Source organism: Nipponia nippon, unplaced genomic scaffold (assembly GCF_047370975.1).
Source record: "Nipponia nippon isolate SJK-2023a ecotype South Korea unplaced genomic scaffold, ASM4737097v1 scaffold_13, whole genome shotgun sequence".
Lineage (NCBI taxonomy): Eukaryota > Metazoa > Chordata > Aves > Pelecaniformes > Threskiornithidae > Nipponia > Nipponia nippon.
This window is the reverse complement of record NW_028262324.1, coordinates 1,213,410-1,240,575: the sequence shown is the minus strand read 5'-3', so window position 1 is coordinate 1,240,575 and position 27,166 is coordinate 1,213,410. Positions and strand designations below refer to the sequence as shown.

Here is a 27,166-nt window from a genome sequence, read left to right as displayed (position 1 = left end):
GGAGGGAGCGTGGTGCAGATCTGAGCAGGGCAGGCACAAACACCAGCAGCAGAGGGGACAAAATGGAAGCGCTGGGAACATCCCCTGGGAGCTGAGCATCACAGGGACCTGGTGGGACAGCAGAGGCCGGGTACGGCAGAAGGCAGAACGTGGGGAAAGGGAATAGTGCAGCATTGCTATACATCAAGGATGTATGTATAAAGATGAATATAGAGGAAAACACAAATATGGAGAGGCAAAATCAAGTAGACTAAGGCAGAAAATGAGTTTTGCCTAGATGTGTAAGCCTAGAAAAAAAATCCATATGTCCAGGAAAGTCTAGGTTAACTAAGTGGGACAGATAAGCAAATAGTGGCTGATATGTGAGATGGCTGAATTGTTCAATATCTTTTATGCTTTAAATATTTACAGAAGGGTTAACTGTGACCAGATTACTATTAGCAACAAGAGGCTAGGAACAAGAACAGAATAACAAGGTTGAAGAATACAGCATGGGAATATTCAAATTGTCAAGGTCTGATAAAATTTACCCTGGAGTACGTAAGGAAGTAGCCACGGTCATCTCTGATCCCGTTAGCAATTGTCTCAGAAAATACACGGAGCATGGGTGAGGTCCCTGCGGACCGGAGCAGGACAAAACGGAGCACGTAGCATTAAAGAGCGAGAAAAGGAAATACAGTCAGACTAACTTCGATGCCTGAAAAGATACAGAATGAAATTATTACACAATCACATGTTCAGCATCTCAAGGATAATATGTGATAAGGAACAGACAACAGGGGTTTGCCAGTAACACAATGTGTTGAACCGGTCTGATTTCCATCACTGATGGGGAAGTGGCCCAGCTGATAACAAGAAGCAGTAGCTACGGGGTGTCTTGACTTTCATGGGCTTTGGTGCTGTCCCACGGGATGCGTTCGTCAGGAAACATAGGCGATGGCGTGCGCTTGAGACATCGCTGAGCTGGGTGTCCAGCGGGTTAAAAAACACAGAGCGGGGGCTGCTCAGATGCTATCAGGCTGGAGGACGTGTTCGGTGAGGTCTGCCCTGGGTCAGGTCCTGGTCAATATTTTCATTAGCCACCAGGTTGATGAAATAGTGATTACGCTTATAAAATGCTGAAATAATAACGGATAGCAAAGGGCTGCAACTGTTTTGAAGGACATGATCGGAATTTAAAATAAAACTCAATCACTTAGAAATTGCTTGAAATTGATAAAATGCAGTTCAGTAAACCCAACTGCAAAGCAGGCCACCTGCGGTGCACAACCGCCCTGCAGAAGCTCTCTGGCTGGAGAGCAGCACTGCCGCTGGGTTTCGGCGGGTGACGGCTGAGCAGGCTCCGCAGCCTTCTGCCGCCGAGAGCAAGGCGAGCGCGCGCCGGGCGTTGCCAGCAAGGCGGCCCTCGGAAGGCAGGGCCGGCCACAACGCCGCTCTGCCGGGCCCGGGGGGAATTCCAGCCGGAGGTTTGGGCTGGTCATCGGAAGGAGGAGGCAGCAAACAGGAGCAAGTCTGGAGGAGACGCTTACAAGCTTGGCTAGAAGTTTGAAAAACATGAGCTGCAAGAAGAGGAAGAGCGAACCGCATCTGTCTAGGTCTGGCAGGGTGAAGCTTGAGTAGGGATATGAGAACAGCCTTCTAAAATGCTAAAAATCAGTAGAAAGAGATTAATGATCATTTAGTCTCAGGTCTACCGAGGTTATTTTTTGCAGTAATTGGCTTCATTTGCATCTAGAGAGATTTAGGGTAGGTATTAGGATTGCAAGGAGGTTTTCCTTGGGCCACGTCAAAGGCTGGCTGGGAGGTAGCTGCTCCGAAACAGCATGCGAGGAGCAGCTCCTTGCGGTCCCACCTGCCCCTTGGGGTTGTAAGGCACCCCGGAGGGACCCCGCTGTGCCAGGCACCCTGGGGAGACTTCCCCAGTGAGTCAGGGCCAGGCAGGGAAAGACTGGGCAGAGCCAGCTCCGAGCACTGGGGGCTGAGGGAGCAGGGGAGAGGGGAGGCAGCGAGGGCTCCCGCTCCCGCTCCTGCGAAGCTGCCTGCCTCCTTGCCGTGGAAGCAGGAGGTCTTTGCCCAGTGGCAGAGGGTGGAAACTCGTTCGGTGAGCTGCGCCACTGAATAGGAAAACCAGCGCATAACTTATCTCCAGTTCTCCCCTCTTTGATCTGCCCCTCTGCCACACCATCCTTTCCTCTCCCGGCTCCCTGTGCCTCTGTTTTGCATCTCCCCCGTCACCCTTCTCCTGCTGTACCCCTCCTGCTCTCCATCTTCCCCATCCCTCCAGCTGCACTCCTCCTCCTTCCTGGTCTCTCCCTCTTTATTCTCATTCCTTCTCACACCAGCTTGTTAATTCAGCAGCAGCACATTTCCATTTGAATCGCTTTCCTGACTCCATCCAGGCCAGGAGCCCAGCCAGGGTGCTGCATCCTGTCCTACCCCACATTCATCAGCGTCACGTGGACGGTGCTGGCTGTCCCCAGCAAGCCCGTTCTGTATGCGTGGCGGCGTGCTCCCGCGCCCTCCTCTCTGCCCGCCGAGCTGAGCTAAGCACGGGTTACAGCGCGCACAGTGCTCCGGTCGGTGCGCGGAGAGGGAGCGAGGATGGGTCGGAGTGCTCCCCGCTGGCATCCCCAGAGGCGCAGGGGGGCACTCTGCAGCCACCCCTCTCCAGGGGCTCTGCTGGGTCTGCGGGCTGCTTTTCCGAGGGTACAAGGCACACGCGCCTGCGCCATCTCTGCCCATCGGTCCTGGTGGGCCAGCCTGGGAGCCCCCTGCCAAATCAGGCACCGCAACGGCAAAGGCGAGAGAGGCGTGTGGTGAGAAGGATCTCTGGGTGGAGGGTCTGTAGGAGCTGCTGGCTGGGGGTAGCCATCCCACGGTCTTTCTAGCAGGCAGTAGGTTTGCTAGGAGCGAAGGTCTGGTCTCGCCAGCACGGTGCAAGCTTGGGTGCTCGCTGCCTGGCTGGGTCGGGGTGCTGGGCTCAGCCCATCCCCACGGGGCCGCTCCCAGTGCAGGGACCTCCACAGCTCTACACAGACATTAGCCACCAGCGTCTGGCAAAGTCCCTTCCTTCCCAACGCCCATCTCCACAGGTTCCTGCTCATCTGGGTCCCAAGGGTGGTGTTTTAGGGCAAACTGGCTCTTTTCGGCATTTTCTCAAGGCCCTGTGAGCACGATGCTGTGGTCTTGGCAAAGTGTCTGAATTTCTTCTGGTTTTCACAGCCGTTGCCTCGCCCAGGCTGAAGCAGACGGTGTGTGCGTGTTCCCCGAGGAGCACGTCACCGAGCTCCGTGCTCCCAGAGTCACCCCCTGCCCTTCAGTCACCCACCGCAGCAGCTAGTTTTCTGCCAGAGGCAGCAGTTCAGCACAAGGGCTTCGGTGGAGCCACCCCTGCCGAAACGCCGGCCCCGACTGTCCCCGCGGCACGCGCCGGCTGCGACAGCCACGTGGGGTGGGGTTGCTCCGCTTCGCTCCGTTGTGTGCTCAGCCTCGCCAGGGCCCTGCCAAAGCAGAGGCAAACTGTGCCTCGTCCCTCCCTCCCCAGCCTTCCCAGAGCCAGGCTCTTCGGCTGAGAGGTGCCCCCTCGCTCTCAGCCGTCCCTGCGCGTGTACCCCCAAACGCCCGCTCACACAGGTGTGAATTCACTGCTTGCACATCAGCACGTGTGAGCACCCATCAGGGACCAGAGCGCACCGTGCAGGGGCCACTGAACTGGGCCTGGGACCCACCGTGGCAGCTCTTCAGCCTCCCCTGCCCCCGGGGGCTGCTGGCTGAGGTTCCCAGCTCCTTCACCTGGAGGACGGAGAGCCCATCCCGTGGGCTACCTCGCCATGGCTATGAGAGACCCTGCTGTGGAAGTCCCCAGGAGCAGGACACGGTTCCGTCCCCAGGTGCATGTCCCCTGAGGTCTCTTGGTCTGCAGGCCTGCGGGCACGTGGCTGCCCACCCTCCCCACCTCCTCTCTTCCCTTGAGGCTCATTTGGGTGTTCAGTCTCGCGGAGCTCTGCCTTGCTCCCTCGTAATCTTGCAGTCTGCCCAGGCTAAATAAGATTTATTATCTCCCCAGCACCAGGTAGACACACAAGCAAACAGCTTCCAGCCTCACAGGGTTTTTCTTTCCTTCTCTATCAGGTGCGGGTTAATGGTTAACTTTCAGGAGTTTTCCTCCTGGCAAACAGGGAGCCCTTCAACATTTTCTTTAACCTCTTGGTTAAAGAAAAACCAAGAGGCGGTTGGTATCTGGTGAACTTCTCTCCATGCCAGGTGGAACCGGTGCCCGCTTTGCCGATGCCTCTGTGCGGGTGCGACGGCAGAAGGGCAGGGCAACGCTTGCAGGCCATCGCGGGCCGCGGGCAGCCAGCCACGGCCACCAGCGGCACGGTACAGGAGAGGGTCCGGGAGGGCTCGGTTTGACTTGGGGGATGTAGAAGCTCGGTCTGATGGAGGGCTACAGATGCACCCGAGGATGTGGGGGGCCTGCAGCGACCTGGCTGTTTGCCATCAGGAAAAGGGCATTGGTCCCCGCTGGGCTGTAAATCAAAACCCTGCCCCTCTCCTTCTCCAGGGGCAGCGTGGGTGGGAAGGGGGCTGGCGCCCTGATGTGCTCAGGGGAGCCCCAAGCCCTTTACCAGCAAACGCACAAGACGCCTTCAGCGTGCAGGCGGTCGGTGCTGAGGCATCAGGTGCTGGGAGCTCCCCGACGGCTGTGGCCATCGGCTCCCTCCTCACGGAAGAAAAATGGGTGCGCAGGTTTCTGCTCGCTGCCTCTAAAAGCAGAGGGTCAGGTTCTGGCAGTAACAGTGCAAAGGGGGAGAATATTTTGCAGCCTTGTTTGCATTTCACCCGTGGCCGTTCACAAACCATCGGCACGTGGTGACCCCCGGACCATAGGAGCAGAGCGACCGGGGCTGCCCGCCGGCGGCGGCAGCACGGCACAGTGCCTCGTCCCTTCATTTCGGACCGGTGTGCTAAAATACCACTTGATTTCCATTCTCTCTGCCACGATGGAAAAAGCAAACAGGCAAAGAGGCTTTGTGCTTGGGTTGTTAAATTTTCATGGCAATTTAGCAAGGCTGGTTGAGAGTCATTTTCCAGCTAATTTCAGTTCCTTTGCGCTGCTCCTGGGCTGCAGGGCCTGGGCTGCAAATGTGACAGCAGGGAGCCGCTCGTTTGCCGCTCAGAGGCTTGTCATGGAAAAAAGCTGACTTGGGAAATGTCGTTATCAGCATTTGATAAGAGATGATAATGCTAATTTTGGTCTTAAAATCTTTCCTTAATAGAAATGATCAGCTCGTATTTATCCCAGGAATTACAGTTGCAAAGAGCTCACGCAGTTCTGCAGCTGAGAGAGAGGAGAGGTTTACGTGGATCATGAGAACTAATGCTAACGTGGCTTTTTGAAGGAAATTCTCCCTTTGGGGGATAGATCAGCCCCTAGCTGATAGAGGTCGGGCCCCGTTCTCCCACGGGACGGGCTGTCCCCCGTCTGCCTGACGGACGGGAGTCTTGCCGGGCCCTCTGAGGCATCTGGCTTTTGCCCTTGCAGGAGCCGGGCGGCAGGCCCCGGCCCTGCTCCAGCGCCCAGCGTGGGCTTGTGCTCAGGCTCTGACATTCTGCGTGGCGTTTTTGAGGATGCCTGCAAGGGGCTTTTGCCAGAAAACGTCCCTTAGGGTGTCAGGTCTGGGTGGGCACATGCATCCCAGCCTACGCTTGATCCTGGATCCTTCTGAAGCGCAGCTCTGTGCAGTGTGACCTGCTGAGGCGTCACCGTACACGTACTGGGGTGTGATCATTGCTTGCAGATATTGGCAGCCCACGTTTCTCATCTAGCCTGTGTGGCCTGAAGGCTCGGCAGGACACAAGGCAGAGCACGTATGGCTCCACAGTGGGGATGCTGGAGCTGCTGCCAGGGAGCTCGTGTTTCAGGGGCACGGGCAGACCTGCCGAGCCTTTGCAGGGCATATTCTTACATTTTGCAGCAATGAGGAGAGAGTTTTCCAGCCTGCTCCAGCCCTTGCAGCACTGCAAAGCACAGTCCTTGACTCAACACAGCCCACCGACTGCTTTTGGTAGCGCCAGCCATTAACCTTTCTCCTCCGCCCAAATAAATCAGTGTGTCTGCAGGGCCCTTGGAGCTGGTGAGCGATGCCAGCCAGCGCCGGCGGGTGGAGCGGGCAAGGTGGTGCTGCGATGGGGTGCGTCAGCCCAGGCTGTCTGGGTCTCATCTGGCCGCCAGGTGATTTGTCAGCCAGGTCAGTGCACGCCAGCAGGCTGGTGCGGCCGCCCGCGGAGGTGCCTGGCCACCCGGCCACCACCAGCGGACACGACCAGCGCCAGCACTGGCGCTTCCGCCACGCGGGTGGACAAAAAGGCAAGGGCTGAAAATGTGTCTTACGTGCAAAGCACCAAAGCCGAGGGAGCAGGATGAATTCCCCAGTGCTCCCACAAGCCAGTCCAACTGGTTTATGCAGAGAGGAAGCCACTGGCATTTCTGTGTTGGTGCTTATGCCTGGTCCAGGTCTCATACCTCAATTTTAGCATGTCAGGACTTTCAGAGATTTGACTGTGACTGACTCCAGCGGTCTGGACTTGTTGTCCACGTGAGCACCCTCAGCGCAAAGCCTGCCGGCGCTGCCCACTCACGAAGGCCATGAACCGTCACCTTCCTGTACCCAGTCGTGAGGAGAGGAAGGTGGCACCCGCCCCGCTCCCCTCCAGGACAGGGAACGGACAGCACGCGTGCTGAGGATGACGAGGCCCTAAGCCGGGACCCTGCTAGGCTGAGTTACTTGCAGGGCACGTCCCAAGGGAGGAGGTGGGGACCTGCTGTTTTGCCTGACGTGGCTGACACCCCTCAAACGCTGGCTCTGCGGGGGAGATATGCAAGGGCCGGAGTAGGTCCCCCTGGACCCAGCTGACCATTGGCGCTGGGGATGCCCAGCCCTTCTCATTGTGAAAGACAAGAGCGTGTCCCCAGTAGCACCCATCTGTCAGCTGTCAGCATCAGTGGGTGGTCCCCGTGCCACCCGGGTGCAGCGGCAGCTCTGCCACCCGGCTGGGCTCCTCGCCAGGCGCCAGCATCTCAGAACAGCGATCAGTGAGGGCCTGATCCAGACAAGTGCCGAATACCCACCTCCATCCCTCAAACTGGCTAACTGGAGCGTGTCACTAAGCCCAGGGCCTCTGTGGCCGCCACTAGCACTGGGGTCCCCAGCCTCTTGCCCAGGGCATTTGAGGCAGGGCCAGGGATCAGGAGAGGTTCCTCCTGCACCTCCTCGCCTTGCCCGGCGGACCCTGCACCGTGGCCACGTGGCCCCTTTGCTCCTGCCAGCAGTGAGCTTCGGAGGGGGACCAGCGGTAGGTGCGAAGCCTCCATGGCTCCAGTCCTTCCCCAGCAGCCCCCTGCTTTCCTCCCTGAGCCTGTGCTCAGCCCCCATCCCACCGGGCTGGGGCTGGGGGAGCCTCGGGCAAGCCCTGCACCGTCTGCGACGGGTCAAGCAAGACCACGGCAACCACGGGAGCCCTGGGCAGGGAGCAGAGCTGGCACCAGGGCAAGCTGCCCCCGCAGGCACCTTCCCTCCCCCTCGCTTCTGGTCCCATTAACCAGCATCAGCTGAAGCTGGCAGAGGGCTGGAGGTCTCAGCAATGCAAATAAATACCCTGAAAAGAGGATCCCACCTTCAAGCCCAATCCTGCGCTGCTGGGAGAGGCTCCAACTGGGTGCAGGGCACCCCTGGCGGGGGCTGGCTGTGCACAGATCTTTATTTTCCAAATATTAGTCGTGGCCCTGGATGTGATGAGCAATAATAAGGCTGGGATCTCACTGTGTGCTGCTGCCAGGGCACCTGGGCCAGGGAAATTGGCTGTGGAGGCGTTTGAAGTGCTTTCGCAGCATGTGGGGAGGCTGAGCCCCGGCGCCCCACGGCCGCAGCGGGGAGGCTGCGCGCTGCTCTCCGTGCCCTTGGCCACGGGGTCGGGGGCAGCTCGTGCCAGAAGCTGCAGTGAAGGTTGCTCGGAGTCCAGGGAGGCTGGAATCCGGGACAAAATAGGGTTTGTTTCCCCAGCCGTGACTTCTCTCATCAGCTCAGCTGCGGGCTTGTGTTCCCACGTCTCAGCGGGGTGGCATCCCCCAGGAGGATGCTCCTTTCGTTCCATGGCATTTGTGGGGTGGAGACCAAAGGTCTTGTGCCCTCGCTGGAGCCTCGCTGAGGACCTTGCAACCCCCTTCTCGTGCAGCTTGTGGGACTGGGCCCCGTGGGAAGAGCTACCACCGGCCAGGGCTGCAGAGGAGGAGAGCTCAGCAAGACCCCGGGGCATCATCCTGCCCATGGGGCAGCCGCAAGTGATCCAATGGTCCTGGCTGGGAGCTGTTGGACCAAGGCCGTGTGGAGGGAGCAAGGCGCAGTCTCCCTTGCACCACAGGAAGGAGAGGAGAGCTGCTCCCGGGGTCTTGGCAGCGGTTTGGCTCCAGCTGGGGCTGGGCTCTGCTCCAGTCCCTGCGCTGCCCTCCGGCCCATGGGCACGGCCACGTTAGTGGTACGGCCACAAGCCTATTGCTGAGGATTTGGCCGCTAATCCTCTCTGGGAGAGATGGCTGTAATCTAGCAATATTGGCTCAGGCTTTTCTTATTAACTTCTCCCAGGCTGCCAGGTGCTTCTGGGCAGCATGGCCAGCGGCGAGGGACTCCCCACCTTCCCGGGCATTTGGCGTGGGGAAGCGGGGTGACCTGCGCAGCGCCAGGTAGGTGTCAGATCAGTGGGGCGATGCTGGGGCTCGGTTCGGAGGAGCCCCCCATCAGGGGGTTAGACCATCTGGGAGCAAGCCTTGTGCTCCAGGGCAGGGCAAGCGTGAGACAGAGCCGCTTGGAGAGGGCGGCGAGGAGGCCGGTACTTCCGTACGGCACCCTGCTCTGTGGCTCCCCAAAGCAGAGCGATTTAGGGCAGTCAGTGGTAGGGAGCATCCTTCTGACGAGGGCAGCTGAGGGATACAGCAGCCACGTGAGAGGACGAGGGGCTTCGTTGGGGCATCACAACATCGACCTAATCTTTCCTGCCCCAGAGGGGTGATGTTAGCAGAGCGGTTAGCAGAACGGGTGAAAGGAGCAAACGTGACCACAGCCACTCTCCGCTCTGCACCTTGGTCTTCCTCTTGCCCTGCTTTCTCTCCCTTTGGTGCCATGGGTTTCTGCTGGGGGTCCCAGCTCTTCTCGGTGGGGCAGGCTGGGGTCATTCATCTGCCTTCAATCCCTGCCATTTTCAAGCTGGCAGTTAATTAAGCCGTCAGAGCTTTCCCTTTAATCAGAGCATGTCAGACCCGTGCCAGGGGCTCCCCTCAGGAGAGCTGTGCTTTCCTGGCAGCGTCAGGATGGAAAGGCGCAGGATATCCCATCGCCCTGGGGCAGAGCCTCGGCCTCGCTGCATTCCTAAACAGGATGGCACTGCTGCTCTCCAGGGACTCGCAGCCCAGGATTGCGTCCGGCCGGTCCGTGCGGAAAGGCCAGCCAAGGAAGGAGCGGCTCCCCCGGGGCTCTCGCCTGCCTGGGGCAGGGCGTGCGCAGGGCTGGGGCGGCTGCTGGGAGCAGGACCTGCCCGGCCCTTCCTCCTGCCCCTCGCGCTCACGGGACGGAGGTGTCCGTTGCCAATGTGGTCACTCTCTTTGCTGGTGGCTCCTAACGCCACCGCTGACTCGCTGAGGACCCCCTCTGCCCCGCAGGCCTGTTGAGACGGCCGTAGCGCGAGTGCTGTCTGCGGTCACTTCGCACCTCTGTTGGGTGGCATCAGGCAATGCACATCCCGCCCCGGGTCTCAGGTTCCCTGCCTGGCAAGTGGGCAAATATCCCTTCCTCCCTGGCTCCCGGGGCTGCTGCAATCCCTTCCACTGCAATTCTCCTCCCCTGCAAGGTGTCAAGGTGGGATGTGTCATAAGTGTTATTGCGTCATTAATCTCTTTGAGTTAAATTAAAAAAGGCATTCTCTGCTCCTTTTATTCCTGGTTCTCCACCATGTACGTAGCTAGCTATCGGGAGTTATGCCCAGCTGTCTGAAGGTCAGGACCTGGGCACTGGGTCCTGGTCCTTGGGAAGGAGAAGATGAAGGCAGCGGGAGGCCTGCTCGTCCCCCAAGACGTCAGGGCTCCAGACTCGCTGGGATAATAAGGGCTTGATCTGATGTCTGTGATGACATCTCAGTCCCAGGGACTTCTTTGAGCTTTGGATCCCACTCAAACAGCCTGGAGGAAGATGGCACCAAGAGCTGGAAATGTTGTCTTTGGATGGAAACATTTGCCTGGAGCTCTGGGAGGTGAAGCAGCCTGAGCCCACCACTGTTCCCATCATCCAAAACGTGTGAAGGGCAGAAAGCGCCCGGGAGCTGAGCACGAGGAGCTGTGCTCCCTCTCCTGCGGGGCGGCCATCCCTGCGAGCCCTCCTCAGCCCCGGGCACCCCTGTGGGCTGAGGGGGATGGCAGCGAGGAGCACAGAGGGAGCATCTCGCTAATCCCAGCTGGCAGCCAGCTCCCCGCGCCGCACAAAGGGCCTTTTCATGCCCTGCATAAACAAGCGAGAGGCATGAAAGGTTGTTATCGCAGAGCATCAGCACTAGCAGCAGCTCAGGCGGGGATTCCCAAAATAACCTCCTCCCAAAACCACACAGCCATGCACACCCCTTTTTCCGTGCTGCTGGGCTTTATGGAAGAAAGGGTTTGGGTGCACCCAGCTCCTCCGCTGAGCCCCGCAGGCTGAGCGCAGGGCTTGACCCCTCCGCCTGCCAGCGCCTCCCGCCAGGAAAGGCAGAGCTGGCGGGGCACCAGCGCGCGTGTGCACGCGTGTGCGCGCGTGTGCGTGGTCACCTGGGGTTGGAAGCGAGGAAGAACACAACCACACTTCAACTTTTGCTGCACCCTTGTGTTCGTAAGGCTGAGGAAGAACGCTTTGCAAGGATCGGTAACAACGGGCGGTGTGCTCCCCCGGCACTGCTATGGCAAGGGCGAATTAACGGTTTGCTCTGTGCTTGGAAGGTGGAGCTCCAAGGCGCTCTCCCTCGGAGGAGGATTCCTCTTCGTAGCTGCACCCATGAAGCTGGAGCCCTGCCTGCACCCCTGTCTCGTCTGTCTTCTCCAAGGAAGAGCGTTTCCCTGTAGAAATACGCTCAAGGGTCACTGCTGGACGAAAAAATAATCGCACCAATGTCAGCTCCTTTCAATTTCTTTAAATTCTTTAAATTTTCAGTTAAGCTCCCAAAAACTTTTTAAAGTTTACACTTCCTCAGTGTTTTCTGGGGGAAAAAAAAAGCGTCGCTGTCCCCTCCCCGCCACCCCATCTGGAATGCGTGGCCAGAGCAGGTATCTCCATCGCTCCCATCGCGGCAGCAGGAGCCTGGGAGGGATGCAGGCAAGCTCATTTGTCTGTTATTGAACACCCAGAAGAGGGTCCAGCACGTGGCGGGGTGGTCAATAGCTCGCAGGTGGTTATTGTGCAAATTAAGCTCTTTTCCGCATTTCAGCGCATTTTCTGTGTCTTCAGGACTGTTGAAGAGTTTCGGGTTTGAGCTTGGCGGTCACTGGCAGGGAGCTCGGGCTGGGCGGTTCGCACAGTGCGAGAAGGGGAGCGGAGGATGCACCGGAGGAATTTGTTCTACACCTTCTTCTTCTGGCTCCTTGGCTTCGCAAGGGGAATGCTCCCTGCGGTGGTGGGTGCTGGGGATCTTCACCGGCATATCCGCGCTCATCACTCTGCCAATGGGGTCGCCCACTGACTTATTTGACCCAAACTCACTAAAAAGTGAATTGTAACATTTAAATTTCCTGGATTTTCTTTTCGAGTGTGACGGAACCCGACCCATTGATCAGAAATCGCTGGTTTTCCTTTGAATGAGCTGAAAGATGAAAACAGACAGTAACAGTCCTCAAGACACTGCACAGAGCTACGACTGCAATTATTTTTTGCAACAATACGGTGCAACGTTTCTCCCGAACAAGTTCTCCACAAATGCAGCACAGCATGACGCACAAATGATGTCCCTTGCGGCGCAGCTGCCCCTGCAGCGAGGTACAGCGCCTGCTCGGCATCACCCCCGAACGCTGCGCAGCGGCGGAGGGCCAGAGGTGAGAACCGTGCCTGCACGGGGGCTCCGAGCAGCCAGTGGCAATGTCTTGTCTTTGTAAATGAATGCCCTCCCTCGAGCACGGCTCCCATGCGATGCGGTGGGGTTTTTTCCGAGCGGTTCCTGCTATTTACCCAACTTTCCAGCTGGGCTTCTCGGAGGCACAAAGAGGCAGGACCTGCCTGAGTTTGTACAGTGAGTCAACAGCTCAGCAGGGGATTAGAGCCCACAATCCTGCTGGCATCGCTGCCTTGGCTGGAACCACTGGACCATGCAGCCTCATTTTGTTCCTGGTACTCTCTGCTGGTATGTGGTTTGTCAGGAAAAAGGCCTCAGTGTGGCTAATGAAGGAGGCACTTTATAACGCAGTAAAAAAAAGCCTGCCTCGTTCCAGCACTTCGTCCCAGTGACGGTGGCGTAGGGGTCAGGCTCCCTGTGAGCGGGAACGGCAGCTTTCCCCAAGGCTGCTGGGGAGGAAGCCGAGGAGCAGCACCCGGAGGCAGCCGGCACGGAGCCCTGGCACCCACTGCTGCCAGGCAGGCAACCGTGCGCTGACACGCGGTGACGAGCCGCCCCAGGCCAGCCCTGGCTTGCGGAGGACAAGCAGAGGCAGCCAGCTCAGAGCTTCCCTGCTGGGAAGAGTCCCCAGGGCCCCGCTCACTGCTGGAAAGCTGCCGTTCCTGGGGTCCTGTGCGGAGCTGCACCCTTCTGACTCTGGAGGAGTAACGGATGGCGGACGCGCTACTAGGTAAGAGCGAAGCAAAGGCCTGGCAGGCAAGTCCAGGGGCACGGCATGCTGCTTGGAGCCCTAGGTGATGCAGCAAGCGCTAGCACGCGTTGGGCACCAAATCAGGACTAGCCACAGGCTCTGGGAATGAGAAAACCAGGCCCAGCGCGAACCTGGGCATGACACGTCGCCTCCGTCCTTGGCTCCTCGGCATCTGCGAGGCAGAGGCCTGAGTGTGCAGCGCACCTCTGATCTCGTTCCTCTTGTTTATGAGCACCAGTCTGACTTGCCCAAAGGTTTTACCTATGGCCATAGTGACCATTGCAGCCATGCTGTGCATCCAGTGCATCCCTGCACCCAGGGCATCCTCGCACCCAGGGCATCCCTGCACCCAGGGCATCCTGCACCCAGGGTATCCTTGCACACAGTGCATCCTGCACCCGGGGCATCCCTGCACCCAGGGCACCCCATCCATGCACACAGTGCATCCATACAGTGCATCCAGTGCAGCCACACACCCAGTGCATCCCTGCACCCAGGGCATCCCTGCACCCAGGGCATCCATGCTGTGCATCCACTGCATCCATGCACCCGGCACATCCCTGCGCCCAGGGCATCCATGCTGTGCATCCCTGCACCCAGTGCATCCATGCCATGGGTGCACACGCGTGTGGTGGAGCAACTGCCCCCCCTTTTCATCCGCACCCCTGGAGGGGGGTGCTTGCCCTGACACACCCAAAATACACAAATCGGCTCATTTGATGATGGGGAGACCTCCCGGGACTGGCTTACGGGTGTCCCACGCGACCACCGCACGCTGTGGGCAGTGGGTGGGCACCCCCGGCGCCCCAGGAAGGATCAGCCACCCCTTGGGAGCTGCAAACCCTGCCGCCGCGTCCCGCCGGGGCAAAGCTCCTCTTCCCTGAGGACGGCAACCTCAGCCCGGGGCTGCGGCGCTGCCCGGGGCGGTGGCAGGAGGAGGCTGCGCAGGGATGGGAGGTTGGCGCCGGGGGGAGAGCGGCTGGTGAGGCGGCGGGACCGGAGCCGCTGCGGACCCTGCCCGTGGGTGGCACCCACGCAGCGCGGGGCGGGGCGGGGCGCTGCGGAGGGGCCGCTCCCCCTGCGCAGCGCCGCGCCCCGCCCCGCCCCGCCCCGCGCTCCCGCCGCACGGCGGGCAGGCAGCAGGCAGCAGGCAGGCAGGCAGCGCGGGCAGCGGCCGCTGCGGCGTGGGGCCGCGCCCGGGAGGCGGTGGCGGCGGAGCGGGCTGAACCCAGGTGAGCGCTCGGGGGATGCGGGGTCGGGCAGAACCGGCAGCCCCAGGTACGCTGCCTGCACGGGAAGAGGCAGGCAGGGCTGCAGGCAGGGCTGCAGGCAGGCGCAGCCCCGCCGCTGGGAAGGCTTTGGCAAGCCGGGCCTCCCCTTCTCGCAGCGGAGGGAGGGAGGGCAGCGCATCCCGCAGCCGGTCCTGCCCCCCGTGCGGGGCGGGGCGGTCGGGCGCGGCCCCCCGCGGGGGTGCGGCTCCCCACCGGGGTGCGGCCCCCCACCGGGGTGCAGCGGGGCGCGGCTCCCCACCGGGGTGCAGCTCCCCACCGGGGTGCAGTGGGGCGCGGAGGGGGGGACCCCGCGGTTCCCAGCCGCCAGGGAGCGAGGCGGCGTGCGGGGAGCCTGGCGGGGCCCCGGGACCCGTAGCCCCCGGCCGCGGGTTGCCCGAATAGCGTTTCGCTGCCGGGCTGTGATTTCAGGGAGACGATTTACATCCGAGGGAGAATGTGGAGAGAGCCAGGAACAACTTGGAACGGCTCCTCGCATATTTCTGCGGTTATTTTTGGAGCATCGTCATATGGCAGGAGGTGGGCTCTGGAGGTATCCTTGCGCTCAGCGTTTTCTCCATAGGCTGGTTACCCGGGAGATTGTCCTAGCGGACCTGCGTGGCCCTTGGCTCTATCAGCGCTTTCTGTATAAAACACTGTTTCTCTCGCGGTTTCCGCGGTGGTATTGTTTCCCGCCGGCGTGCCCGGCCGTCAGCGTGTTACGGTGGGGACCTTCTGTGGACAAACAATGGCCTGGGTATGCGTGGTTGGGTATTCACAATGTGGTGCAGGAGCAGGCGATGGAAAAGCTGTGTTTGATTCAGCTGTAGATGGTGTGAGGTGACTCCTGATCAGCCTCCTCTCCCCGCCGGCGATGAGGTGTGGCTTCTCCAGCATCCCTGGAGAGCCCAGCCATGCATCAGCCTCCTGCCTGCACTTCACTGTCGCCTCCCCTCCAGCTTTCTCATGCCAGCCTTGGCCCGAGTGATTTCTGCTTCCAAACAAGCCGAGATGTGGGAAGCGTGTTGCTGCCAAGGTCTGCTCCTGGGGGTGCCTTGCAGATCTCCGTGTGCTTTGCGGCCCGCTGGAGGACTCCACGTGTGTCGGATCCCTCTGACCGTGGCTGCGCAGGCTGGGGAGCTGCTCTGGTGGCCGCCGGTTGCCTGCCCTTGTGGCCACCAAGCAAGTCTGGAGCCGAGGGAAGGCTGGGTTTGGGCGATGATCCTTGCGAGACAGGAATTACTCTTTAATTGTATTTTTTAGAGCCTGGTTCGGTAGGCATGGAGCCTGTCTGGAGGCCTCCCCAGGGTGCTCAGAGCTGAGGTCTGCCCAGGGTGCTCAGAGCCGTGGGCTCGATGAGGAGCCGGGTCTCCGCTACGTGCAGAGATGCAGGGCACGTTCTGGAAGCTGTGGCAGAGCCTGGCTGTTGTACGGTGTGGAGGTCCGCAGCCGCCCTCTGTCTCCCAGAGCGGTCCCTCCTGGCACAGGGGTGACCGCCCCGCTTGGTGTCAGAGGACGGTGACGTGCCCGTCCCCGGGGGGTGCGAGCCGCTGGGAGCAGAGCATTCGCCTCTCCTCTCTGTGCCGTCCTTGTGCTGCGTGGGTTGCTTTAGCCCCAACTTCAGGGGGTAACGCGGTCATTAAACCAGGTATCACCATAAAGAGCAGAGGCCTGGGGTGGGCTGCCGGGACGCGGGGTGTCCGGGAGGGTGGGATGCAGCTCCGGCTTCGCTGCAGAGCCCGCATGTTTGTGCTGACGGTAGGCTGCCTTCGGCTGCAGGGGATGGGTTCTTCCCCTGCTGTTCGGGTTGCTTGTTGATGTTGTAGCTAGAACTGTCCAGAATTTTTATTTTTACCAATTTTTGAGAAATCAGCGTTTTCCAAAACTCCCAGGGGAGTTTTGGAGGAAGCTTCTAAAAAAGGGCTTTGGAGTCCAGTGTTGTGTTTCTGGTCAAAACGCGCGGGTGCGGAGGAGAGCCCGTGCTCCTGCCTGCGGAGGGTGAGGGTTTCGGTACCCTTCCCGTCCAGCGCAGGCACGGAGCTTGCCGGGCCCCTTCCCCGGGCTGCTGCCGTGGCTGCCACCACCGCGACGACCGGCCAGGGTAAGTGGCTTCTGGCGTGCGGTTTATGGGCGGCCAGGAGGGGTGGCGGCTGGGCCAGCTGAAGAAGTCACTGCAGTGTAGAATGGGGAAAACCTTAGAAATCAGCTTTCTTCCCCCAGGCACTTGAGCTCCCTGGTCAGCTCCGGGTGATGACCTTGGTCCTGGCGGAGCTGGATCTCTCCCTGATTCACAGAACAAGCTTTCAGGCGTTGCGGGGGCAGCGCCGAGCCCTCGTCCCGGGTGTAACGCCAGCGTCGCTGTGTCGCCTGCCTTCCTCCTTGCTCTAGCACTGCTGATGACTTCTGCGTTACTAGAGGAGGTTTTCAGAGACAGACAGACAGACCGACCAGTCAGGTGCCTGATTAATTTTGTCCCTAAAAAAAGAAATCTTTCCCATAGCTAATTAGGATTTCTAAATTAGGAAGTGGCAGAGAACGACCTGTCGGTTAAAGGGCAGGGGGTGGGCTTGGCCGTTCCCGGGCTCGCTCCGCGTTTCCTGCCCAGTCCCGCAGACATCACTTGCGCGTCCTTTGCCTTCGTTTTATTTGGCTGCGGACTGGGGATATTTCCCTGCCACCTCGGGCCCAACGCTACGGCGCCAGAGTGACAGCTGGGATACCGATGGGAAGCAAGCCTGTGCGAGGAGATGGGCTGAGTACGGGCTTAAGCTTTGCGGCAGATCAGCGTGGGCGGCTGGAAGGCCTGTGTTTAGCTAGATAGTAGACTTTCATGTGGTGCCTGTCACTTGGAGGTCTGAGCCGAGTCTGAAGCTCTGTTTTAAGCAGAGATGCAAAAGAAGAAACGTGAAACAGCGGAGGTCCCGAGTCCCCGGTTGCTGGAAGCTCCTGTGCAGGAGGACTTGTGCAGCTACCAATACATGACTCTCATACGGCATCTAAAAATGTGCTTGCGCCGAGGCTGTGACAGTGACGGCTGCGTGGCTTATTGTTCTCATTAGAGCAGTCGGGTGGCTCTGAGTCAGCAGGTTTGGATTTGTCACAGCCGGGGCGACTGCAAGGTCCTGTGGTGCTGAGCGGAGGGGCTGGCCCGGGCCGTCTCCTTCTGCGTGGGCATGTTGGGGTTTGAGCCTGGACTCTCGCTCGCTGGTGGCTCGTGCTGTCCCTTGAGCCTGGAAGGAGTTGCCTGTATTTGTGGCAGCTGGAGGACAGTCTCGCTTGGGAGCTCCTTTCCAGCGCCTGCCCTGTGCCATTTGGGTCCATGAAGTTGAGCAGCTCGCCGAGTGGACCATCTTTCCTATGCACATCACCTTGCCTGGCTCACAGGAGATGGGAAGCATGGTGAGAGGTGCAGTATTTCCTTGTGGCTGCAGATCCATCCTTCCTCTCCTCCCAGCCCTTGGGTGGAAGCCTGTGGGTTGTCCAGGACCTAAGTGTGCCTTAAAGGGAAGAGGAGGAGATCTGGGCAACCCCATCGTCCACTGTGGCAGCAGTGGCTGCTTTCTGCAGCAGCTCTCCCGTCCGCACAGCGTGCCCCTGCCGCAGAGCGGGAGGTTGGGCCCCGGCCCTGTGGACGTCCCCTGTCTTGGGTGATAGTTGCTCCCTGCGCCCTGCCTTGCTCCAAGGAGGTGAACTCCTTGGGGCTGTGCGGAGGCGTCTGTACCAAGAGCTGTTGGGCTGAGCTTTTGTACAACTGGGACAGGAGCCAAGGTTTGCTCTCCTGGCGCTAGACGGGGAGCTGTGGGACTGTGGAAAGGGGCAGGCATCCCAGCGCCCTGGGTGGGAGACTTGGTACAAATACTTCATGTCTGCTCGTCCCAGCACACAGCTGAGGGTGCTCCGAATTGGAGCTGAGGATTAGTCAGTGCCCTGCCTATAGCGTGTGTGTGCCCATGTGCTCACGCATGCTCCCAGCTTTGCTGTCCGGGAGGGTGCCAATAGCAGACAGAGCCTTAAAATCTGAATGATAATGCTCTGGAAGAGGAATTTCTTTCCATCCTCTGCTGATGGTCTCTCTTTTGCCCTCCGGAGGGCAATACGAGCTCCCCTGGGGGCTTAGCAGTGCCCTAGGCTGGGTCTGCCCGGTGCAGAGGCCGCTGTGTCCGGGAGCGGCCAGGGCTGGGTAAGCAGCACCCCGGGTCCGGTGCGATCACAGCGCAGAGGAGACTGGGCTGACCCCATTGTGCTCCAAACACGAGACAAATGAGGCTGAAGCTGCAGATCTGCGGTTGCCAGCAGGTCAGCAGTTTTACCCGGGCACTTGGCCTCTTTGTGGAGATGAAATGCGGTAGCAGTTTCGTATCTGCTCCATCCCCCTTCCAGAAAGCAGCCCTCTGCCCAGCAGCTACGACTGGACCCTGCGCCCATCTCACTGGGCTTTGCTGTCCCCGACCCCTTCTCGCTCCCAAAGACCGGTGCTCCTTTGCGCGGTATTGGCGTGGAGGTGGAAGCCGGGACCGGGTGCCGCGCCGGTGTGCAACGCACCCCACGTTTGAGGCAATGCTGAATGAGGATTCACAGCGCAGCCCTGCTGCCAGGTTCCACCCACCGGCTCCGTCCTCCCTCTGCTCCTACTAACCCACTGCGGGCCGCGCGCTGCCTGGCAGCCGAGCGGGGATGTGTGCCGTATCCTTCCCCCAGTATCAGATGGAGAGGAAAACACAGGGTGGAGTCATCTCTCGCACAAAGGAAATGTTGAGGTATCGGTTCTGCCTTCGGTGGATTTTTTAGGTGGCTGGGGAGAGATTAAACAGGATCTTAACACGTTCACAGCCCCCTTCCCACCTCGTTTTCCTGTGAATCTGTTGCTGTCATGGTATCTTTCAGAAGATATTTTTAGCTTTGCCTTTTTTTTCCCCCCTCTCCTTGTATCAGGCTTTTGAAGGGAAACACGTTTCTATGGGAGAACAGAATGAGCCATTTCACGAGACATTTTGTTATGGGCAGAAGGGCCGGGAAATCTGATTGTGCGTTTTAAATGACACGTTCCCCTTTGTAACCAGCTAATCGTAGCTGCTGGGGTGCATGCCAGCGGGAAGCCGGCCGGGCCGGGCAGGTGCGTCCCGGCAGGCGGCGGGGTGGGAGCGGGGATGGACCAGCCCTTCCCATCCTCCTCCTGCCTGGCCACACCGGCGTCACCCGGGTGGCCACGCATGAAGGGCTGTGGTGCTGGGAGGGGTCCTGCCAGCTTTGCCCCTTAATGATCCTATCGGGGAAGCAGTACCCCTGTGCATGAGAGAAGCAATTAAATGTTCTAATTAGGTGGTGCGCTACCGATCTGGCAGTGTTTCTGCTGGCGGCAGCTCCCGCTGCGCCTGGGATGGCGTGGCACCTGACCACACTTTGGGTCCCTCCTTTGCCAGCGATGAGAGGGACGCAGCAAAGGTCTCAGCATGGGAGGGCGGTGCTGTGTCAAGGCCTAAGGGGTGGTCGTAGAGCTGGGTCTGCTGCTCGCTATGGGAAGGCACGTTTTTTGACAAGGATACAACTTTGGGGTGGGAAACTTGCAGCCTGAATTCTCAGCAGTGTTCCCCTTTAGGAGATTTACTGCAAGTCCTGGTAGGTGAAGGTCCTGCAGGGTAAACTGGCCAGAACAACAGAAACCTCCTTTGAGGTCTGATCTGGCTCGGGGTTTACGCATGCCTACATGAGGCAGGGGCCGTTACCTCTGCCGACTCACTGGGGCTCTTCTCCAGGGAACCACAAAATGCTTTCTGGTAGTACGGCATGAGTAAATCCCTGTTGATCCCTCTTGGTGCGCGATCCCTCTGTAGGAAACGCAGCCGCCTTTGGGGTGACTGTTGGAAGTACTACAGGATGTAGAGAAAACACAACTGTCCACACTGTGTTTTGGTGGCAACTTCCACCGTCGCTGTAAGCCCACCTGGCCACGTCCGTGCTGCTGCAAGAGCTTTGGAGCTCCGTCCCACGCCGGCGCGGTGCCGCTGGCTGCCCCAGCCCGGCGTGTGTCCGCAGGGCGGCCTGAAAGGCCCGTGGTGGTGTGGTCTGTTGTCATCTGCTGAGCGCTGGCTGGGCTCTTCCTTCTCGGCTCGCCAGAGCTGATGTGATCGCAGTGCAGGGTGGAGCCGTGCACGGCTGGACCTCTCTCCAGCAGTGCTTCGTGCTCGGCTGAGCTGCCCTGGGGCTGCTGCGCTGCCCTGCCCTGTTTATGTTGCTGCTCTGGTGGACGTGTGAAGGGGACAGTATGAATCCTTGTCCCCTTCGTTGGACCCATCAGCATTTTTGCAATGCGCTGGCCTAGATTCGAGTGAGCTGGGCTCAGCATATGGCTCCCTCCTGACGCCAGCCAGCGGTGCTGGCCGGGCGCTGCCCCTTGCACGGACCGTAGCCTTCGCCTGGCTGCGTTGGGGTCCCAGCGCCTGCTTCCACAGCCAGCGCTCACGCTCACCCCGCCAGGGTCAGGCTGGGTGACTGCGGTGACGATGGGGTGCTGATGTGGGTCACTGTGGGATGTTTTCAAGCCCGGGGCGCTGTCTGTGGCTGAGATGGTGTACGCACCGGCCCGGCGCCGGGGAGAGCTGCGTGGCAGGAGATCGTGATGCAATCTAGCACGGATTTTTGCTAGCAGGAGCATTATGGGGAGCTGCTTGTTTGCAGGCAGAAGTGAGCAGGGTTGGGGGAGGGTCTTGCTCCTGCTGCCTGTATTCTCAGAACACTTCATTAATATGATACTAATTGATGCAGTAGCTCAGATCCCAAAATATCTATAGCTCAGAGCCTGCTGCGGTGCAGCCAGCCCCGGTGAATGCTGCTCCACACAGCAGAAGACGGGAAGGAGGGATGGTCGGTGTCTGATGGAGAGCGCAGGGGCTTTGTTTGGCAGCGTTAACACAGGCAGGTCGGGGAGCGTTGAGTGCCACTGCCCTGCCTTTGGTGACTGCATCCTCTGTCCTCCCTCGCAGGAGGAACACGGTGCAGCCCTGGTGAGCCCCGGGTGCCGGGGCCGCTGGCGCGATACCCCTTCTTCTGGGTCTAGCGAAGCTGGGCTGCTCTCGTGCCTGGCTGTGCGTCTGCCTGCCCATCTCCGCTGTGCATCTCTGGACTCGCCCCAGAGCTGGGATGGGAGAAAGCTGAGCGTACGAACCCGGGAGCAGCACTGGGGCCCCTGCAAAAATCGCTGGGCTTGGCAGAATAGGAGCAGGGCCACAGAGGCTGCACCAAAGAGGGGAAAGAGCCCCACAGATCCCCGCGGCTTTGTGCGACCGTCTGCAGGTGGGAGCAGGAGCTGCTGGTATTGGGAGTCCGTTCCCCGGATCAGCTTGGCCTGTTGGGACACCAGTGTGTCCTGCCGCTGGGAGAGGGCAGAGCTCTTCTCCTGATGGGGCTCTTTCTCCTCCTTTGGCTCGTTAGCCTCTGGGCAGTGGCATCTGCACAAGAAGAGGAGGCAGGTGAAGGCGAGAGAGGTCTGTGGTGGGCTCTGGGATCGAGGGGTGTGGGCACATAGGTAACGGCATGGGCCAGTAGCCTCCACATGCCAGTGGCATCCCTTGGTCCGTGGGCAGCACCGGCTCCGTGTGTAATCGTGCGTGGGTCGGGAAAATGCCGTTTCCAGGTCTGGGAGAGCAGCGAGCTGTGCACTGGGGCGTGCGCTCAGCTCCCGTGCTGGGCGCTGGCGTGGAGGTGTTCAGGCCCTGTGACGCCGGCCCCGCGGTGCTGTGGGTGGGGGATCTGGGGCTGCGGGCGCAGCCAGCGCTGGAGCCGGCTGGCCGGGTACAGGGATGCCCTGCGTTGCGTCCCAGCCCCGTTCCCCATGCAGTGAGACAGCTGAGCGAGTAAAACCGGTCTATGTGGTGGCTGCAAAGGAATCTGTCCCTAGTGGGCAGGGGCGTACGAGAGCGTGCCCAGCATCCTGCTCGTGCTTCCCCTCCTGTGACAGCGGTGGAGAGCTGGGGCAGGACCACGCACGCGGTGGTGGCTGTAACTCCCTCCTCTTTCTGTATCTGTCATGCAAATCATTTGGGGCTTCAATTTCCCCCTGCTCAAAGGTGATTTTTTTTCCTTGGATGTGCTGAAGCTCCTGGCCTTATTGCATCAGGTTTTCTGCCTGGGGGACAGCAGCGGGTCCCGTCCTTGTCCGGCAGGGAATGGCCGGAGCCCCACGCGGCAGCTGCCCAGCCGTGGATCGATGGCTGCGCGTCACCATGCTGCTCAGGGACTCTGTCCAAATGGAAAGTGGAGCAGCTTTTATGCCCCGAGCGAGCTCTCGGGAAAGCTGCTGTGGATCGGTGTCACCCAGGGCAAGCTGTCGGGCTACACGCACTGATGTTTGCTTGCAGAGAGTGAAAGGTGTTCGCTGAGTCCGTGGCAGAGGTGGGTGCTTTGCATAGGCGGGTCATCCTGCCTGCGTTGCTTCCGTGCTTATGGGAGGATGGTCCTTGCCTGTTGAAGGTATGGTTGAAAATTTACCCTTGGAAAAGCAGAAGGTATCCTTGCTGTGAGACTGGGCTTCCTCCTTCGTGTCACTGTAGTGCCTGCTGGGCAGTTTTTCCTCCCCCATTAGGTGCAGTTGTCATCTAAAAAGTGGCCCCGAAAATGCTGTTGCAGGATTTGGGCTCTTCCTATCAAAGCTGCTGGTCTCACTCCCGGTGGGCTGGAGCTGCTGGTCACTCCACGGACGAGCGAGCGGGGCTGGCTCCCGTGGGTCCTGCATCGCTGACCTGCATCGTTACCCAGGGTGAAAGTCCTGCCGACCAGATGTTGCCCTTGGCGTTACCGCAGGGGCCGCGCCGGCGAGCCGGGGGGCCGGATGACAATGGGGTGGCACAGATGGCCCTGAAAGGAGAACTTGGGTAGCGCCTGGCAGTGCGAGCCAGGAGGGTATCTGTTTCAGTTCTCGGAGGTGTGTTGGTTCTGTGGCACTGCCTGTAGTAAATATTTGCTTTTAGCACTTAAATGAGCAGAACTGGCTCGCGATGCACGCAGCAGGCAGACTGACTGCGTGCGAAGGTGCTGTTTTCACATCAGTCTTGTTGAGAGTAAAGCGGCATCTAACGTAATCTGGAGCTTACGTTCCCCAGCGAGCAGATTTGTATGGAGGCTAACCGCAGCGCTCGAGCCGCGCGGGCACCATCTTGTGATGAAGTGCCTGGCTAACGTCCCTCCGTGTACTTGCCATCATCTCTGGGAAGGGTTTTTTTTCTTTTCCTTTTAACCAAATCTGATTTCTTCTTTGCAGGTTCTGAATTGTGCCTGTGCAGAGCGCTGAGAGCAGCTCCTGGAAGCAGCGTGAGTTTATCCTGAAAGCTTCTCTTCTCCTTCCCAGATCCCACGTAAGGCTGAGTGGGTTTTGTAGTGTAGAAGGGGTTGCTCAGCACGGAGCCGGTGCTGCAGGGAAGCTCGTCTGCCAGAAACCCCCAGCAGGACTGGAAATCTGGCCTGCTACCACCAAAGCACACAACTGCAGGGCTTGGGCTTGTTCTGGCTTTCTTTGTGTTGGGATTTTTTCCTGGTTTAGTTAGGAGTTGGGCAACAGCCCCTTTGCCAGCAGAAAGGCTCCTACCAGCTGCCAGAGTCTTTGCCCGCTGACAGAGCGACTTCGGGACGTCACGCCTAACGCTGAGTTTCCGTGCTCTCCTTTGTGCGGGGGATTTGAGGAAGGCGGTGTGTTTGCAAACCAGCCGTTGTGTTTTGTCGGGTGTGGATCGGAGCCCGGGGCTGGGTACGGCTGGCCTGAGGCGCGTCCCGGGGAGGCTGGCACCGCCGGGCAGCTGGGAGCAAAGGAGGGAAGAGGGCAGCGATAGGTCTGAGCTGCAGAGTTAAATTGCTGGGATGCCTGAAAGACTCAAGGGCTTGTGGTTCGGGCCTTCTCGGAGACCCCTGGGGTCCCTGCAGCTGGGTGGGCTGCTCCGCTCCAGGGCCCCAGTGCACAGCAGGTTTGCATTGTGCCGTCCCTGTGAAACCAGATGTGAGCTGCTTCCACGCGTCCTGCAGACGGTCTGCAGCCGGGATGGCTGGGAGGACAAGGTCTCACTTCTGCTTTCGCTCCCTGACCTGCACGGTGAGCCTGGGCAGAGAGCAACGCAGCAGCGCTACCCTCGCACTGGGTCCAAGACGGGAGGAAGGTGTCGTCATCTGAAAACTGGGGACAGGAGCTCCGTGACTGCACCCCGCTGTCCCGGCTCTTGCCCGGGTGACGGGAGCGTGTGGCAGCGTGCACCGCGAGGCTCGCTGCGTCCGCAGAACCCCGCTGCCCGCCGGGGTTTGGCTCCTGCCCCTGCGAGGCAAAGGGCGCAGAGGCAGGCAGCGCCCTGGGTGCGGGCAGGGGATCCGCGTCCTTGCCGAGAGCTGAGATGGGCTGCTGCGCTGTGCCCCTCGGGGCTAGAGGTGTCTCTGGCTCTGGACGGGGCAGCTCGTTTCTTTTTATGAGCAGTTTCTCACCAGCGGTGCTACGAGACCGTGCCTCCAGGAGGGCTCTGCTGGTCCGGCAAGATGCCAGCTCTGTCCATGCCTGGGGGCGCGTGTCTGTAGGGAAAGCAAGAATGGCAGGGTTTCTTGTCCTGTCTCTGTATGCTGAAGAGTTTGGGTGCTGGAAGACCAGTTTTGGAATTGGTGAGGGCAGAGGTGGAGGCCCAGCTTCATTGGTGGGTTGCATGCGATCCTGCATCGCCATGTGCCTCAGTTTCCCTCCAGCGCGGGGTGGGGTGCCTGTGTGCTTGCAGCTGGCAGCGCTGCTGCGGGGCGGGCGTTCGCTCGGTGGCAGCGCTGGCTGCGGCGGGTGCTGGGGCAGCGCTGTGCCTGCTCCCCCCGCCCCGGCGCGGGGCTGCTGGTGCACTTTCCTCTTGATTTGGGGCCCATCCTCGCTGCAAGACATGCCTTGGTCAACGAAGCTTGCTCTGTGCCATCCCAGCTGCTTTGGCCTGGGCTGAGCAAACAGGTTTGCGGTATGTGGCAATGCGTGCCCTGAAGGCTGGTGATTGCTGCCAGCTCCCTCAGACTCAGCTTGGGAAACGCTGGCTTCTGGCCAAACACCCTGCTTGCTTTGGCTGAGACTTTTAACCTCTTCTGCATCACAGAAGTCAGTTCGGAGCTGGCCTTCCCATGTGCTGCGTCGCAGCTGGGTGGGCTGGGATGCCCCCCCATCTCTGCCCTCCGCTGGCTGCTGAAGGCTTCCCTGCCCGAGAGCCGTGCCGGGGCTGTGGTCTCGCCCCACCTTTGGCACGCGGCGCGGTCTGCTCGGGCGGCAGGAGATGGGGGAGCTTTGCTGCTCCGATGGCCGTGCGTTCGCCCAGGTCCTCGGCAGGTCTCAGCGTGGTGGACAGCTCTGTTCCCACGTGAGGTACCACCCTCACCACTGGTTTTGGCCAAGGGTGTGAAGGGCTGGGGTGGGCTCCTGCCTTGCTAAACTGGTGATCCCACCGGGGCTGGGTGGAAAGGAAGAGCTGTCTGTTCTCAGATCCCTGCGGACAAGGACTTGCCACCTGGGACTGGCATTTCAGCAGCTTTTTTGGCACAGCAGGAGCCAAGGGATGCGAAGCTGTAGGCAGCGTCTGAGCAGGCGCAGTGTGGGGTGGGGATCTGCAGGACTTGCTCCCAAGGGTGGATGCGGAGGCTGGGCCACGTGCAGGAGAGCACCCGGCCCTGGCGTGGGTATGCTCCGGGGCATCATCTTCCAACAGACGGGTGCTGGTGGTGGCACCTCTCTGGGCTTCTTCCAGCCCGGCTCCTCCACAGCCCTTGCTGCTCTCCTTTGTTCTGGGACAGAGGCTTTCACTTATCCTTTCTTGGCTTTCCTCCCTGTTGCTGAAGGGTTTAAACAGTGTTTGGGCCACTTCCCATCCTCAGCAGCTACAAGAGCAGGTGCTGAGAGCTGCTCGGTGGGAGGCCAACAGGTTCTGTGGGGCATGATCTGCTCCCCGCATTGCAGCTTGCCAGGCTCAGCCCCATCCAGGGTGCAGGTCCGGGTGCCGGGGCTCGCCTGCCTCCCGGCTGCCTCGCCAGGGGATGCTCCTCCCGTGGGGGCCGGGTGCTTGGCGTGCCGCTGCGTACGGCGTCTCAGCCTGCTGAGAGGGTCCCCAGCACGGCTGGTGTTTCCTCTGCTGTGGCGTTGCTCAGGCACCTCTGCAAAGGGCCAGTTCTTCATGGAGCCACACGCTGCCCTGGGACTCGGGTCTCAGCTTGTGTCCTTCCCCGCCTGCAAAGGCAGGACACTCGGTAGGGCGATGGGGAAGCTGGTGTGCACTGGAGGGAGCTTTGCACTGCGGTGAGGAGCTTTTGGAGCCTCTGAGGCCACTGAATGTGCTGGATGGAGAGTGAGGTTGGGTCTCCTTGCCACTGGTGTCACCTGGAGGATGCTCGTCCTGATGCCATGTGCATGTAATGGCCCAGGCCATTCGAGGTAGCCGGCATTGAGACGGTGTTCGTCACTCTGCATGCGGCTGCTGCACAGGTCCCACTTTCCTCCAGCTGAAAGCCCAGCAGCGCCCAGTAAACCCCATGGCAGTGGTGGTTGGCGGGGTGAGCGGGAGTGCTGCCGCTCTCCATGACCCTGGCGTGATGCTTCTTGTTCCTCACCGCAAGGTTATGTTTTAATGATGAATTTTGGATGGAAAGGGCAGGAGGGCAAGGGAAGGAGAGGGCTGTTGTAATGCTGCTGCAGATTCAGCATGGCTTTTGCTGCACAAGAGCGCTCGGCTGCAAGTAAGAAGGTGCTGGTACCCAGGTTGCCGGGGAGACGGAGACATTCAGACACGGCAGATGCTGCGGCCATGCCGGGCGGATTGCCGTCCCACCCCTTCGCTACCACCAGTGACAGCCCCAGTGGCTGTCCCTGACGCTGCTGCAGGGGACGTAGTGCTGAGCAGCGTGTGCCGCCTCATCCCGAGAGGCGCTGGTGATGGAGCCCCAGCCAGCGGCTCCTGGTGGCTGTGGCCGCACCAGTGCCCTGGATGGATGCCCTGATGGGGCAGGCTGGGGAGAGCTGGACGAACGTGGGTGCTTCTGCCATGGATCGGGG

The 27,166-nt window shown here is 60.1% G+C and overlaps 1 protein-coding gene across 18 annotated transcripts in view; it reads left to right on the top strand.

Moving 5' to 3' along the window:
• The first annotated feature begins 13,980 nt into the window (after positions 1 to 13,980).
• EPB41L1 (erythrocyte membrane protein band 4.1 like 1) overlaps positions 13,981 to 27,166 on the top strand; it is a 66,051-nt gene continuing 52,865 nt past the window's right edge. For 13 of the 18 annotated variants that reach the window (XM_087749387.1, XM_087749392.1, XM_087749402.1 and 10 more), the window contains exons 1-2: positions 13,981 to 14,100; positions 23,390 to 23,439. The gene's annotated coding sequence lies outside the window, so the exon portion shown is untranslated. Of the gene's footprint in view, positions 14,101 to 14,361; positions 14,690 to 23,389; positions 23,484 to 27,166 lie in introns of those variants that run through there. The other 5 variants (XM_087749388.1, XM_087749384.1, XM_087749386.1 and 2 more) reach the window with 4 other exon arrangements.